The 14,589-nt window shown below is 52.8% G+C and overlaps 1 protein-coding gene across 1 annotated transcript in view; it reads left to right on the plus strand.

Annotated features, from left to right (window-relative positions):
- Positions 1-7,085: 7,085 nt before the first annotated feature.
- Tpst2 (tyrosylprotein sulfotransferase 2) overlaps positions 7,086-14,589 on the plus strand; it is a 42,294-nt gene continuing 34,790 nt past the window's right edge. Inside the window, exon 1 of the mRNA XM_026408530.2 lies at positions 7,086-7,156. The gene's annotated coding sequence lies outside the window, so the exon portion shown is untranslated. The remainder of the gene's footprint in view (positions 7,157-14,589) is intronic.

Raw genomic sequence — 14,589 nt, forward strand, 5'->3', positions numbered from 1 at the left:
GTCAGCTCTGCACCCCTCCCGCGCCCCCCCTCCCCACCCCCCCTCCATGTCCCCGTCTTCCCCGTGCAAATAAAAGTTCCTAAAGCCGAAGACTGAGTCTGTGAGCCCAAGTGTGTTGCAAGGTCCCCCTGGTTGCCACGCGGTGGCTTCCTCTATCTTAGTCCCAAAATAGAAAGAGCAAAGGAGGCAAGGGGGTTTTGTTTGTTTGTTTTTGTGGCACTGGGGATGGAACCCCAGTGCAAGGCAAGTGCTCTACCAACTGAGCTATTGTCCCCAGCCCCAAGCACAGTTCTTTCTACACATCATCCTGGTATATCTTTCAGACTACTCTAGGGGGTTGGAGTTAGGATCATTCCATTTCACATGTGAAAGATTTGAGATTCAGAGAAGGGAAGTGACTCTCCCTAAGTCACACATCTAGCAAGTCTAGACTTGAAGCCAGGCACCAAATCTGTGTTTGCAAACTCTCGGATCTTTCGTGCACCACCTCCTTGTTTTATTGTATTTTATTCCATCGGAATACCACCTGGTCTGTTATGTGCTCAGAATTCTTATTTACACAGACTGACTGTGTTGTACCCAAATGCACCGATTCGTAAATAAAACTTTATAGCACTCCAGGAAGTAGACCATCAGTATCCCATACCAGAGATAGAAAGCAATCCTATAAATAAATCAAATACAATTTAAAGAAGAACTGAGTTCTCAGCAGACACCTCTGCCCACCCAAGCCTCTGAGCCTGGGCCCTACTTGCTCCCTGGATTAGCAAGCATCAGAGAAGAAGGCCCCGCCCCCCATGCCTGATTCAATCAATGAAGATCGAACATTGTGTTGTGTGTGTGTTTGGTGTTGTTGAATCCTGCTCCAGGTTCTACCGGGAGCTATCTCTGTTGGAAGTCCCCACCAGTGGTTATTGACTCCTGTGTCAACAGTGGACAGTAACCATATATCCATGCAGGAAGCCTGGGGGGTGTTGCTATGGAGATCTCCCGGGAGGAGGGAGTGCGTCAAGGACCAAGTGGGAGCTCGCTTGGTGGAGAATGAGGAAGACGATACTCCAGGCCTAGTGAACAGCAGGTCCTTCTGCACAGATGATAGAAAAGATGTCTCGAACTCAAGACGTTCTACCGCCATCTGCCAGAAATTATTGGTATGGATCTGCATTGTCTAGAACATCTCTGTGGCACCTTGTACTGTGCCCAACTTGCACAGCTGTACTTGGCGGCCCTGCAGCACCATGTGTGAAAGGATGTGTGAATTCTCTTCCTTTGTTGGATGCTGGGAAGTGTCAGGCAAAGAGCTTCGGTCTCCAGGGTCTCATTCTTTCCATTGGTAAAGTAGCAGCTCAAATGTCCTTCTAGCCCCAGGACTCTGAAGCTGGGATTCTATGGTTCCAAAGCCCCACGAGTCTCTAAGACTCTGTTATTTAGCTCTAATCTTCTGTGAGTCTGGTTTTAAAGTCAAGCTACAAAAGATTCCCATCTCAAGTTTCCCCCCCTCCTTTTTTTTTGGTGTGTGGGGGTATTAAGGATTGATCTCAAAGGCACTCGACCACGGAGCCCTATCTTGTACTTTATTTAGAGACAGGGTCTCACTGAGTTGCTTAGTGCCTTGCTGTTGCTGAGGCTGGTTTTGAACTCGCGATCCTCCTGACTCAGCCTCCCAAGAGCCGCTGGGAAGACAGGCGTGTGCCACCATGCCTGGCCTACCCTGAATTTTATAAGGTTTTGAAAAAACAGAACTGTGCTTTTTGATCATCAGAACTTTTATTTTATACATCGTCTTTTAAAAAATATATATATTTTTAGTTGTAGTTGGACACCATACCTTTATTTTATTTATTTGTTTTTATGTGGTGCTGAGGCTGGAACCCAGTGCCTCACACATGCTAGGCGAGTGCTCTATGCTGAGCCACAACCCCAGCCCCTATTTTATACTTCTCAGAAGAACTATTTTGGACTTATTTAGACAGCACAGTTTTCTTTTCAGTGTATCAATCTGGCGGGTTCTATAAAAAGAAAACATGCAAGAAATTTCACCTGTTAACGTTAGTCCTAAGACTTCTTTGCCGTCATAGTACAGAGCTCCTGGATTGCTTTCTACTCAGGACATCTTCATTTTCTCCCTGGCGCTAACCTGGGAAAACAGGGGCCTAGCAGCACGGCTGACGCAAGGCGCATCGCTGGCCAAAACAAACAGCAGACAGGACCGGAGGAAGGAAGAAAGTCATTATTTTTTATTTAATGTATTGTTTTGATAGCAAGTTGACGAACACAGAACATGTTGTCATCAAAACAGAGAACGTTTAAAATTAGAAGCAAAAATAAGCAATAAACCTGAAAGAAACCAGTGAAAAATAACACATCCAAAGGCCTCAGTGAGTGTCACCGGGGAGCAGTACCCCTGCTGTCCCTGCCTCCGTCCCAGTTCCAACCAGCCCTCGAAATGGCAGCAGCTCGAAAATAGAGCCACCACATGACCCAGTTGGACCACTCCTCGGTATTTACCCTGGAGAATTAAAGTCACCTTACTACAGGGACACATGCGTACCCATGTTTATAGCAGCACAAATCATGGTAGGCAAAGTATGAACCAGCCTAGGAGTCCACCACGGGGTGAATGGATAAAGAAAATGTGGTGTGCATACACAATGGGGGTGGATTTTTTGTTGTTGTTGTTGTTGTTTTTGTGGTACCGAAGATTGAACTCGGGACACTGGACCACTGAGCCACATCCCAGCCCTATTTTACATTTTATTTAGAGTCAGGGTCTCACTGAGCTGCTTAGGGCCTTGCTGTTGCTAAGGCTGGCTTTGAACTCTCGATCCTCCTGCCTCAGCCTCCTGAGCTGCTAGGATGACAGGCATGGGCTACTGTGCCCGGCCAGAATGGGATTTTATTGGGCCATAAGGAAGCGCAAAATTAGGTCATTTGTAGCAAAATGGATGGAACTGGAGAACGTGATTTTGAGTGAGATAAGTCAGAATCAGAAAATGATCTTTATGGTTTTTTTTTTCCTCATTTGTAGAAATTAAGGAGAAAAAAAAGGATACCATAAAAGCAGCAGGGAGACCGTTATGATGGAGGAAGGGGGCAGGGAGGGAGAGGGCAGGGAGAGGAAGGCGTCAGGGAATTGAGCAAATGATGTTTTATGTAGATGGGAGCAGGCCGCCACGAAATCCACCATCTGTATAAAATATGGGGTAGTAAAAAAGGAGGGGGCCGGGCTGGGGCTCAGAGCTAGAGCACTTGCCCAGCACACGTGAGGCACTGGCTTCGATTCTCAGCTCCACATAAAAAAATAAAGTCATTTTTAAAAAAGGAGATGATACATTAGAAAAAAGAAATATGGGACCAGCTCCCCACCTGAAGCCGAGCTACAGAAACCAAACATCAGTAACATTCTTGCCTTAAACTAAAACTTCCAGTTTCAATTTCATCAGGTGTCCCACTCAAAACAAATAAAGTGCTGTTGGGGGAGACCTTGGAGGGAGAGCTGGGATTGCAGGTGCCCACATGTCCCCCTTCTTGGGAGCTTCATCACGGTGGTTTTGCCCGGGCAGGGACTGTGCCCTGGACACCGGCCTCAGAGCTCCAGGCTTGGGGAAGCTGGGAACCTGCCATGTCTCCAGGCTCTCATCCCAGGTCCCAGATCTTTGAGTGACAGGCCTCTGGGAGGATAAGGCATCGGAGTTACAGGACATCCGTTCCTCTCCATGGTAAGAGAAGGACACTCACAGTCTTTCAGGCACTGAGGTATGACCCAAGGACAGTGTTGCCTAGGCTACGGGGACAAGGGGACCACTCTCGAAGAGATCAGAGGCACCGACCACTGCTGAACAGACAGTGGATGCTGATAGACACGCAGCAGCTGAGTTTCAGGGGAAATCCGTGGTTCTGGGGTGCCCCGGATGTTCTAAAGGGATGGGCATCTTGTTGAGAGTCACGTTGCCAGGACAACCTTTCCCCTGGGGCTGATACCCAGGATCCAAGAGTGACAACCTGGATATCCAGCTAGGAACAGAGAGTCCACCTTCCTCTCCCCTCACCTCCTGCCCACAGTGGAGTCACCTCCTGCAGCCAATGTGCTGGCAACGGGGAGAGAGGCCCAAGTTCAGATTCGTGATGGAGCCTCTGTTTTTCCACCTGTTTGATGGAAGAGATGGTCATAAATCCTCAGAAGCATGCAGAGAAGAGTCAATGATCAAGTTGATCCTAACACTCAAGAGTCAAGTGCACAGTAACTGCATAAAGCAAGTGTAGCTATTGACACAGCATCTGCATCGTCTTCTCCAACATCCGAGCTGGGACGAGTTTTAGAATTGATGTGTTTTCTGCTACAGTGATGCTTCCTGCCTTTGACAAATACTGATCCAGGATCTTCTAAGTGCCAAGCGCTTCTAAGTGTCTTCGATCTGGAGAATCAGGTTGGGGGAGAGGACGGAGGAGGCCCCCATTCTGGGTGTCGCCGGGCTGGCGATGCAGACAGGAAGGAGCTCTTTCATCTTCCTTGAAGTCACATCAAATTCCTGGACTGTGTGGTCCAGGGTCTAATCCATGTGTGAGTGGGGGAGGTTAGGGTTCCTCAAGGAGTTGACAGGCAGATTGAGTCCTGCATGGTGGGCTGAGCTGGAGGTCTGGGAGGAGAAGCCCCAACTCAGACATCAAAGAGCCATTCTGGTCCACCTCTCTTTGCCCTGATGCTGACAGCTGCCTGTTCTGTCTTCCAGACATCTCTGGAACTAGAACACTTCAATCCCTCCCTGGGCTGGCTAACCTGCCCTGGATTCTTTCTTTCTTATCTATTTATTTGCTACTGGTGATTGAACACAGGGGCACTCGACCACGGAGCCAGGGAGCCACAATTCACAGTCCTATTTTGTGTTTTTATTGAGAGACAGGGTCTCACTGAGTTGCTTAGTACCTCGCTGTTGCTGAGGCTGGCTTTGAACTCGAGATCTTCCTGCCTCAGCCTCCTGAATCACTGAGATTACAGGCATGCATCCCCCCGGATTATTTCAACAACCTCCCAAATCATCTCCCTGTCTGCTTATCCATGCAGCAGCCAGAGGGGTCTTTGCAGAAAGCACAGCTAACCACACCCTTCCCTAGGAACACCTTCCCTTGTCTCTCTAGGCTGCAAGATAAAGCCCTAATTCCTTCCCCTGCCCATGAAGCCTTGCGGCATCCAGCTGTGCAGACCCCTCTGATCTCTTTTCACCTCTACCGCATCCTGTCCACTCTGCACTTCCTGCAAGTCCTCCTGCTCATCTCCTTCCTGCGATGCCTTTGCATCTGCATCTATCCACCCACACCCAAGCTCAGGCGTCAGCTTAAACACCCCTGGCTCCTTCTCCCTGGATCAGGTCCCCTGGCTCCAGCATCGACTGGTGCATGTACTCACTTTACTGGGATGTCTTGCTGGAGGATCCAGTTTCCCCCATTTGGTGGCAGGGCTCCACTCACCTTGTTATCTGCTGAATTTCAGCTCCAGCATCGAGGCGACCAGCAAATGCTATTACTGCAGTGCTATTAAACAAACACCCTCATTCTGACCGCTTTTCTTTGATCTCCATTTCTTTACCCACAAAGCAACATGATAAAAGGTTCCCTGTTAGTTTTTAAGTTGTGTGCCCATCGATCAGACCCAGGAAGTTGCTAATATGCTCTCAATAAATACAATATGATGTTGTTTTTATTGATTCCAGACCAATAATGACCTGCTTCATGGAGGCAGCGGATTTCATTTTGTCAACCTGAGCATCTCCTACATGGCAGGTGCTGTTTATGGGACACAGGAATGAGTTTGGACACATGATCAAATTACTATCTGTGTGCCTTGATTTTGTGTGTGCATGTGTGTACATGTTTGCTGTTTTATTATCACAGAAATTCACTTTAGGTAATATACACATATATGCATATGGTAAAAAAAAAAGTTAAAAGAGAAGAAAGGTCTACGGTGACAAATTAGTATGTATCCCTTTCTCTCCTTTCCATCAGGCATTCAGTGGATATACATATAATGCATAGACAAGTCTATTGTTTTCTCCATTTTGCAAATGGAAACAGACACAGGAGTTATAGATCTTAGGCTCAATTGAGATTTACCAGCCTGGATTTTATTTTATTTTATTTTTTTAATTTTGAATTTTTAACATTTATTTATTAGTTCTCGGCGGCCACAACATCTTTGTTGGTATGTGGTGCTGAGGATCGAACCCGGGCCACACGAATGCCAGGCGAGCGCGCTACCGCTGAGCCACATCCCCAGCCCCATGGATTTTTTTTTTTTTAAACCAGGGATTAAACCCAGGGGACTTAACCACTGAGCCTCATTCCAGCCCTTTCATTGCTATCTTTTATTTTGAGACAGGTTTTCTCTAAGTTGCTTAGGGCCTAGCTAAGTTGCTGAGGCCAGTTTTGAACTTGCAATCTTCCTCCCTCTGCCCAGCCGCTGGGATTACAGGCGTGCTCCTCCACGCCTGGCTAGCCACGAGTTTTATTTCATTCTTGCATGTCAGGGTTTCCTGAACTCTTGCACTATTTATGTTTTAGGCTGGAGAGTTCTATGTATGTGTGTATGTGCGTGTGTGTGTGTGGGGGGGGCTGTCTTATGCACTGTAGAAACCCAGGCTTTCTACCCTCTCCAAGTCAGTAGTCCCCCTTGCCACATCTCCAGTCGCAACACCCCAAATTTGCCAATCTTGGGGCGAGGAGGATGTTTGGGTAACGTCGCCCCTCCCTTGTAACCACTGATGCTATGACTACTCCTCTGAACCCTCCCTCTTTTATTTCTGTTTTACACAAACAGTGGCACAAACGCACCCTGTCTGGCTCTAGTGTTTTCCTCGACACTACTTTTTGGTGATCCTTCCCCGTCGCTGCGAGGTAGAGGCTCTGAGCGGGCTGCGGACGTAACAGCTTGCAGACCGGCTCCCAGGCCGAGAGGCCAGAGGCCCGCCCCTGACTCCTCTGCGCTACGCGCGCTCGGAAGGCGGGCTTGGGGCGTGGCTTGGACGTGGGCGGGGCCACGATGGGACCGCCCCTCGTGGCGTCACGGCGCCGCGGCCCCGCCCCGCGCGGGCGCCAGCCCCTCCCCGGCGGGGCGGCTGGCGAGCGGGGAGAGCGCGGCAGCGGCGCGGCGTTTGGCACGGTAGGTGGTCCCGGGCGGCGCTGGGGGCCCTGGGCTGCAGCGGGGCGCGGGCTGGTCGGCCTTGGGCTCGGGAGCCCCGTCCCCGCGGCTTCCTCCGGGCCTCGCTCGCTGCGGGGCTCGGGGCTGCGAGCCGGGAGGCGGGCGCGCGGGCGTCCGAGACTCCGCACCCGCCCGGCTCCCCGAGCGCCTCCCGCGGGGCGCGACACACGCGGGCCCAGGCGACCGCGCCCCCGCCCCGGAGAGACCGGGAGACGCTCAGCTCCGTGTGTGCGCCGGAGGGCGGGCGCGACAGTGGCGTGTCACCGCCTTCGGAGTCCCCAGCCCCGCCCCGGCGCGCGGGGACCCCCAGGCGGCCGCCGGGGCGCGTGGAAGTTAACTTGCGGCCGCCGAGTAGCGCGGCGGGGCAGAAGTGGAGGCGCGCGGGGGGCGGAAATTGCTGGGTGGGGAGCGGAGCGCCGAGCTCGGGGAAGGGGAGCCCTGGTGGACTCGGAGGTCACTCGCGAGGGGGGGCCCGAACTTGGCCCGAGGATCCCACTCCGTCCCACTCCCGGGGAGCTTCTCCCTCTCACTGTGAGCCGCACAGAGGTGCTTCCTGAAGGCAGGATTGGCGGCAGAGCAAGGGGGACACGGTCACCAAGGCTGGCATGCCTGACCTGGCAAAGTCATTTATTATGTGAGCAGAGATCAAGGTCTGACTTTCCCACTCAGAGGCCCATCCCCTCGGAGGGAGGATGGAATCCTTAAATGGCACTATACCTATCACTGTGCCCCATCCCGTTTTACAGATGGGGAAACCGAGGCTTGGGAAGATCACATGATTGTAGCCCTAGGACTCACAGGTAGGATAGAGAGAGGTGACGCTCACCCGCCGCCTCCTGACTTCTTGTGCTGCAGGGATGTTGGGAAGGGGGCTGGCGAACTCCTGCTCATCCTTCAGAAGCCCCTTGGACAACACAGCCTCCTGGAAGTCTCCTCTGGCTCTGCCCTGACATGTGCTTCCTGCTTTGAACCCCATCTGTGTAGAGGCAGCACATCCCTTTGCTCATTATCAGCTCCTTTGTGAGTCTCTCCTGGACTGGGCTGCGGACCCCCTTCCCGTCTCCTGTCCCATATGCCTTTCATTTCAGCCAGGTGGCCTGATGGTTAGGCCAGACCTCTGAGTTTGGACAGATCCAGGTGTGAAAACCTGGTCTAGTAGTATGTGGCCTGGATGAGTCATCCCCGTCCCCAGCATCGGTTTCCATGAGTGCAAAATTTTGTCGCCTCTTCTAAAGGAATTGTTCCCTCGTTTGTGCACCATTCCTCCCATCAAACCCCATTGGTGCTTTTATTTGCTTCATATATATAATACATACCATACAGTCCACCCTTTTCAATTATGCACTTGGCAGGTTTTAGGATATTCACAGAGTTGTGCAACCATCACCACGGTGTTATTTAACAACAGTCTCATCATCCCCAAAAGAAATGCTCTGCTTATCTGTCCTTATCTCTGGCAGCACGATCTATTCTCTGTCTGAATTTGCCTGTGCTGGACATTCCCTATAGATGGAGTGAACACTGTGTGGCCTTTTGGGATGGGTGCTTTCCACTTGGGATAATGTTTCCAAGGCTTATCCCATTGTGGCACTTAGCAGTACTTCATTGCTTTTCTTGTTTTAGTACTTTGTTGCTTTTCATGGCTGTATGATATTTCTTCATGTTGCTATTACCCATCTTTTATTTGTCCCTTTATCAGTTAACAGACAGTTGGGTTGTTCAAAGCTGCTGTGAACATTCATGTACAAGTCATTGTGTGTACATGTTTTCAATCCTCTTGGGTATCTAAACCTCAGAGTGGAATTGCTAGGTCATAGGGTGACTGACCTTTGGAGGGACAGCCACACTGTTTCCAAAATGACTGCACTGTTTTACATTCTTTCCAGCAGCATACAAAGTTTCTGCGAATCTTAAATAAATTTAGTCTCTTAAGCAGTCAGAATCCTTGACATTACTGACTTTGATGTGTTAGTTATAAATTACTTTCTAATTCACATTCCATTAAGTGCCTCATTAGCAGGATGAGGGATGTCCTGCCTGTCACCCAGAATGTGGGCCTGATGTCTGGCTGAAGCCTGTGCAGAGAGATTAAGTGAGATATGTGTGCGCTCCCATTCCTCCCAGTTAGAGCCAGTGCTTGCTCATTCTCGGGGAGGGAGCAAGGGCCTGGGGTACACCGTGGGAGGGGGGTGAGGGAACATGGGAAGTGCTCAGATCTCTTCTCTCCTGGTCATCCCAGGGTCCCCCGACAGCTGAGGCTTATGGAGACCAGGAGAGCCTTGCTGGGTTTCCTAGCCTGTCCTCTAAGTCCTGTCTCTCGGCCCTGAAGTCAAGCCTGCTCCTGCCTGTACCATAGGTGGACCCCCGTGCTCACTCTGAATGTGACTCCCCCGTTGGCCACAGGAGGTGGCTCCCATGAGGGGCCCACGTCTTGTTTCTAGAGGTGCCACCCCAGGCTGGAGATGAGCAGTTCCAGACACGTGTGTGTGGGCGCCGGCCCCACAGACCCCCCACCTCCCGGCTCAGGGCACCTGTTCCCCGCCAGTCCCTGTGCTCTTCCCGTCAAGTGAGGCGAGGAAGGGCTCAGGTCAGACTCTGCGTTTTCATGGAGGAACTAAGTTTCCTGAAGGTGGTCAGTTCTCCTGAGGGTCACCCTGCGTCAGCCGAGTCACTCACTTAAGCCAACACCCCTGTTCACCATCCAGGTTCCCAGCAGTCAGCCGGGTATTTGGGAGGGACACTGTGTCCACGCTGCCTGCTTGTATTCAGCTCTGCAATCTTGCCCTTTTGGAATCCTCAATTCCTGAGCATTATTAAGAAAATAATTGCTGGGCACGATGGCGCTTGCCTATCATCCCAGCAGCTCAGGAGGCTGAGGCAGGAGGATCACGAGTTCAAAGCCAGCCTCAGCAAATGCGAAGTGCTAAGCAACTCAGTGACACTCTGTCTCTAAGTAAAATACAAAATAGGGCTGGGGATGGGCTCAGTGATTGAGGGCCCCTGAGTTCAATCCTGGGTACCAAAAAAGAAAAGAATCAAGCCAGTTGTGGTGGTGCACATCTGTAATCCCAGCAGCTGGGGAGGCTGAGGCAGGAGGCTCCCAAGTTCGAGGCCAGCTGCAGAAACTTTGTGAGACCCTGTATCAAAAAATAAAAAGGGTTAGGGAATGTAGCTCAGTGATAAAATGGCCTTGGATTAAATCTTCAGTACCAAAAGAAAGAGAGAAAGAAAGGAAAGAAAGAAAGAAAGCCATGTAGAGTCTAGGGAGATGACAGTGAGGACGCCTGGGCAAGGGACTGCCTCTCTCTGGGCCTCAGTGTGTCCACTGGGGAATGGGCATGGGCCTGTTAGCGCTCAGATGTGAGGTGCCTGAGGACCAGGAAGGCCAGCCAAGTGCACTGTCCGTGGCTCTGCACACGAATTTGGAGCAAATGCACTAGGTCCAGTATGGCTCAGCCAGGTTTAGTGATGAGAATGTGCCTTTCTGGGTTTCCGGTGTGGCTTGGTGGCTTTCGCTGGCCATGTGGCATTGCGGAGGCTCCCTGGGAGGCAGCAGCCCCTGGCTGGCCCTCTTGCTGCCTGTTCCTGCTGCCCACAGGTCCCTTGCTGTGTGCAGACACATCTTCCCTCCTGGGAGGTTCCAGAGGTCACCGGGGGGCCCCCTGCTCGCCCTCTCCTAGGTCTTCCGCACCCCCGGCTGCAACCTGGGGAGGACTCATGGGGGTGATTCATCCAGAGCAGCCCGAGAGCCGGACCAGGCCCCAGCAACTGCAGGGGAGGGCTGGGAGGGCTGTGCCCATGCGCCCGGGAGCGTCTGGGCTGCTGGCCTCAGGGGACGCCTCATCCGATCCTGCCTGCTCTAGTGGCAGGCGGCCAGCCCGTCTGCCAAGTGAATTCTTGCATCGACCAGACTTTTGACCCAGGCTGCTGCTGTGGCCAGAGAGCGAGTAGGGTGGGTGGTATTCGAGGGGACGCAGGTCTGTGTTAGAACCTGCTGCTCCGCTCAGGAGCCCGCATCCCGCTGGGGGCGACATTGTTCTCTGCAAAATAGAGGTACCAGTACCTCCTGGGGATATGGGATGGGAGCAGACCGTGGCAAAGCGCTTACTCTGATGCCAGGAGGAAACTAAGGCCCTGGGGTCGGGCAGGCTCTTCGGAATCTTGAGCCTGTCCCTTTTGAGCCTCAGCTTCTCGCCTGTCAAAAGGCAGCCGCTATCACAGGGCTCGCTGGGTGCCGGGCGCTGGCCTAGGCACTGAGGTACTTTGTTTAGTTCTCCCAGCAGTCCTCTGAGACGAACAGACTGAGGCACAGAGAGGTTAAGTGATTGGCACAAGGTCACCCAGCTCGGAGTGAGAGAGAGGATTTGGAAGCCAAAGTCTTACCCATCATAAGGCCCAGTATGTAGAAACCATTCCGTAAATGTCAGTGGTTGTTACATTATTTATTAATGTTCTTCTGCTCCCTGTCTATCTGTCTGCACTCCCCCGATGTTCCCCCTCCCCACACTGCTGGAGTTGATCAGGGCCTCACTCTTCCTTCCAACACCCCCACCCCCGCCCCCGAGGGACCGGAGCAAGGTGCTTCCTCCTCTGAACCTCAGTTTCCCTACCTGCGAATTGGTTGCTTTGGCCTGCAGCGTGGCTCTTGTCCAGCCTGTATGTCCACCCCCTCCATAACCCCTGTCCTTCCTTATTGTCACATGCATGGCGGTGGCCCCAGGGCCCTCTGGCCTGATAGGGATCTTCAGGCTCTGAGATGGCCTGGGGTCACTGCAGCAGGCTCCAGTGCTTTCAAAACAACTTTTTTTTTTTTTTTTTGATCACCAATTTTGATTCTTTCCCAGAGCGCCTTTCCTCAGCCTTTCCCGGCCCTGAGGTGGTCAGGCCTGCCGATGCTCTATCTGCCACTGTGAACCCCTCAGGTGGCAGCTTGGCCTTCCCAGGCTCTTTGGGTCCCAGGGTCCCACCTTCCCTGGTCCAGGTCCCCACCTCACTCACAGGGAGATATTTGGGACCTGCCGAGGCTCCTCGCGTTGAGTCTCAGCAGCGGGTATGTGCGATCCCATCTGTCCCACCCGCACAGCCACCAGGACACTGTCCCCTCCCCTGCTCTGTCCTCACAAGCCAGCCGTGGGAGGCGTTTGTCACCCACCTGCCCATTTCCCAGAAGCTGAGGCTGGGGGTGAGCAGTCAGGTCACTTTCCTGAGGTCACCCAGGCCCGTTGGGACAGCACCTGGATTCTCCCCCTCCCCACATTTGTGTGTGCATGGCTGTCCTACCTAACCGTGGGGCTGCGTCACACACTCCGACGGACACGCAGGGTCACCATGTAACTGGCCACTGTCAGTCCCTGCGCTGCCCCTCCCTCCTGGCCTCCCGCGCCCTGGTCCCTTTCCTCTGTTCTGCTGACCTCCCCTGGATTTCCGCGAGAGCCCCACTTTTCCTCCTTCCTCTCAAGCTTCCGCCTGTGAGAGAAAACCCGGGACCCTTGAGCTCCCGAGCTGGGCTTGGCTCACCTGCGGTGTTCTCCAGTGCCACCCAGTGCCCTCCGTCTTCCTCTGTGGCTGGACCACACTACAGAGTGTACATAGACCACGTTTTCTTTATCCGTCGTCCACTGATGGCCCTCAGCTGCGTCTGCACTTTGGCTGCTGTGAACAGCAGCACCGGGTTCTGACCCCAGCACCGGCTCCAGCCGCTGCCTGCCTGTGGGCACCTGCACGCGGCCGTCCTGCAGCTCCGCAGCAGTGACACCCTCCCTAGCGTGAGCGCTCCCTGCTGTGCCCCGTGCACCTGGCACTGGGCTTGGACACCAGGCATTCGGCAGGCTTGTGGGTGAGGCCGTGGGCGGGGTTCCCGCCACAGGCTGGGGTGTGAGACTGAGGAGGCCGTGGGGTCGCTGTTCCTGTCTGTCTAAAGTCCACGTTGGAAACAGGACCTAGATTAGAAATCGATGGGTTTCCACCTTCAGTTTTTATAAATAAAGTTTTATTGGAACCCAGCCATGCTTGTTTGTGACATTTTCCCTATGGCTGCTTTTGTGCTACGACAGCACAATTGAATGCAGCAGTCCCCCCATCTGTGGTGGTTTCATTTTCTGTGGTTTCTGTTACCCTGTGTCAACCATGGTCTGAAAATACCAAATGGAAAATTCCAGAAATAAACACTGTAAGTTTAAATCATGCACCCTCCTGAGTCGTGTGATGAAAACATGTGCCCTCAGGACATGAATCATCCCTTTGTGCAGTGTATCCACGCTGTATATGCTGCCTGCCCATGAGTTACTTGGTAGGCATCTTGGCTATTCAATCCACTGTCCAGGTGTCACAGTGCTTGGGTTCATGCAGCCCTTGTTTTACTTGGTGATAGCCCCTCAGCACGAACTTTCATTACAGCAGGTTGTTCCATTTGATTCATCAGTTATTATTAATCTACTGGGCCTAATTTATAAGCTGAACTTTATCCCATGTATGTATTTATAGGAAAAAACATGCTGTGTATAGGATTCAGTACTAGCCACAGCTTCTGGTATCCACTGAGAGTCTTGGAACATATTCCCTTACAGATAAGGTGGGGAGCTACCCTAGTTATAATAGAGACCATCAGATGCATAAACTGAAAATATGTATTGCCTGGCCTTATGCAGAAAACGTCTGCCGGCCCTTGTTCTGGTCATCTCTGAGTCCCTTCAGGTTATGGCACGTCGTGGCGTGGTGGATTTCCAGGGGTGAGCATCGTCAGTGATGGCCGTCAGTGTCTGGGTGTCTCCTGGGTGCTCAGGTCCTCAGGGGTTTTCCTGAGCTGGCGCTGGCTCTCTGTCTGCTGCCAGGAGTTGGTCACACTGGCTCAGAGCCCAAGGACCATGGAGTGGCTGAGGCTGAGCGGGGCCAGGCCCTCTGATTTGTGTCGGGCAGGAGCTTCCGCCAGGAATATTTTCAGAACCCAGAGAGGGTTTTGTTTCCTGTTGGAGAGCAGGTGCCCTGAGCTTCTGCCCTCACCCATTGGCTCAGTTAGGCCGCACGTCTCCACACAGACCGCCCTGGGAGCCTGGGGACCGAGCTGTGTCCTGAGAAGATGTGGGGCTTGTAGCGGGGTCCCACCCTACCGTGTGGATGGGAGCTGTCACAGAGGGCTTCCTGGAGGTGGGGAGAGGAGGGCAGGCAGGGCTCTTCAGAGGGAGAGGACACAGGCCCGGGCGTTGGGGGAGGTGAGCAGCGTGGCCTGGTGGGCCTCGCAGAGTTCTTGGTGCAGACTGCTGGGTGGCGGGCACCGGAACCGGAGGCCAGGGAGCCACCGCAGAGCTGCTAGTGCCTGGCCAGGCCTGGGGTTTGCCCTGGAGGCGCCTCTTGCCCTGTGAAGTGTGAAATCCCAGGAAGAGTCCCCCACCGCCCTC

Source organism: Urocitellus parryii, chromosome 3 (assembly GCF_045843805.1).
Source record: "Urocitellus parryii isolate mUroPar1 chromosome 3, mUroPar1.hap1, whole genome shotgun sequence".
In the NCBI taxonomy this organism is placed as follows: Eukaryota; Metazoa; Chordata; class Mammalia; order Rodentia; family Sciuridae; genus Urocitellus; species Urocitellus parryii.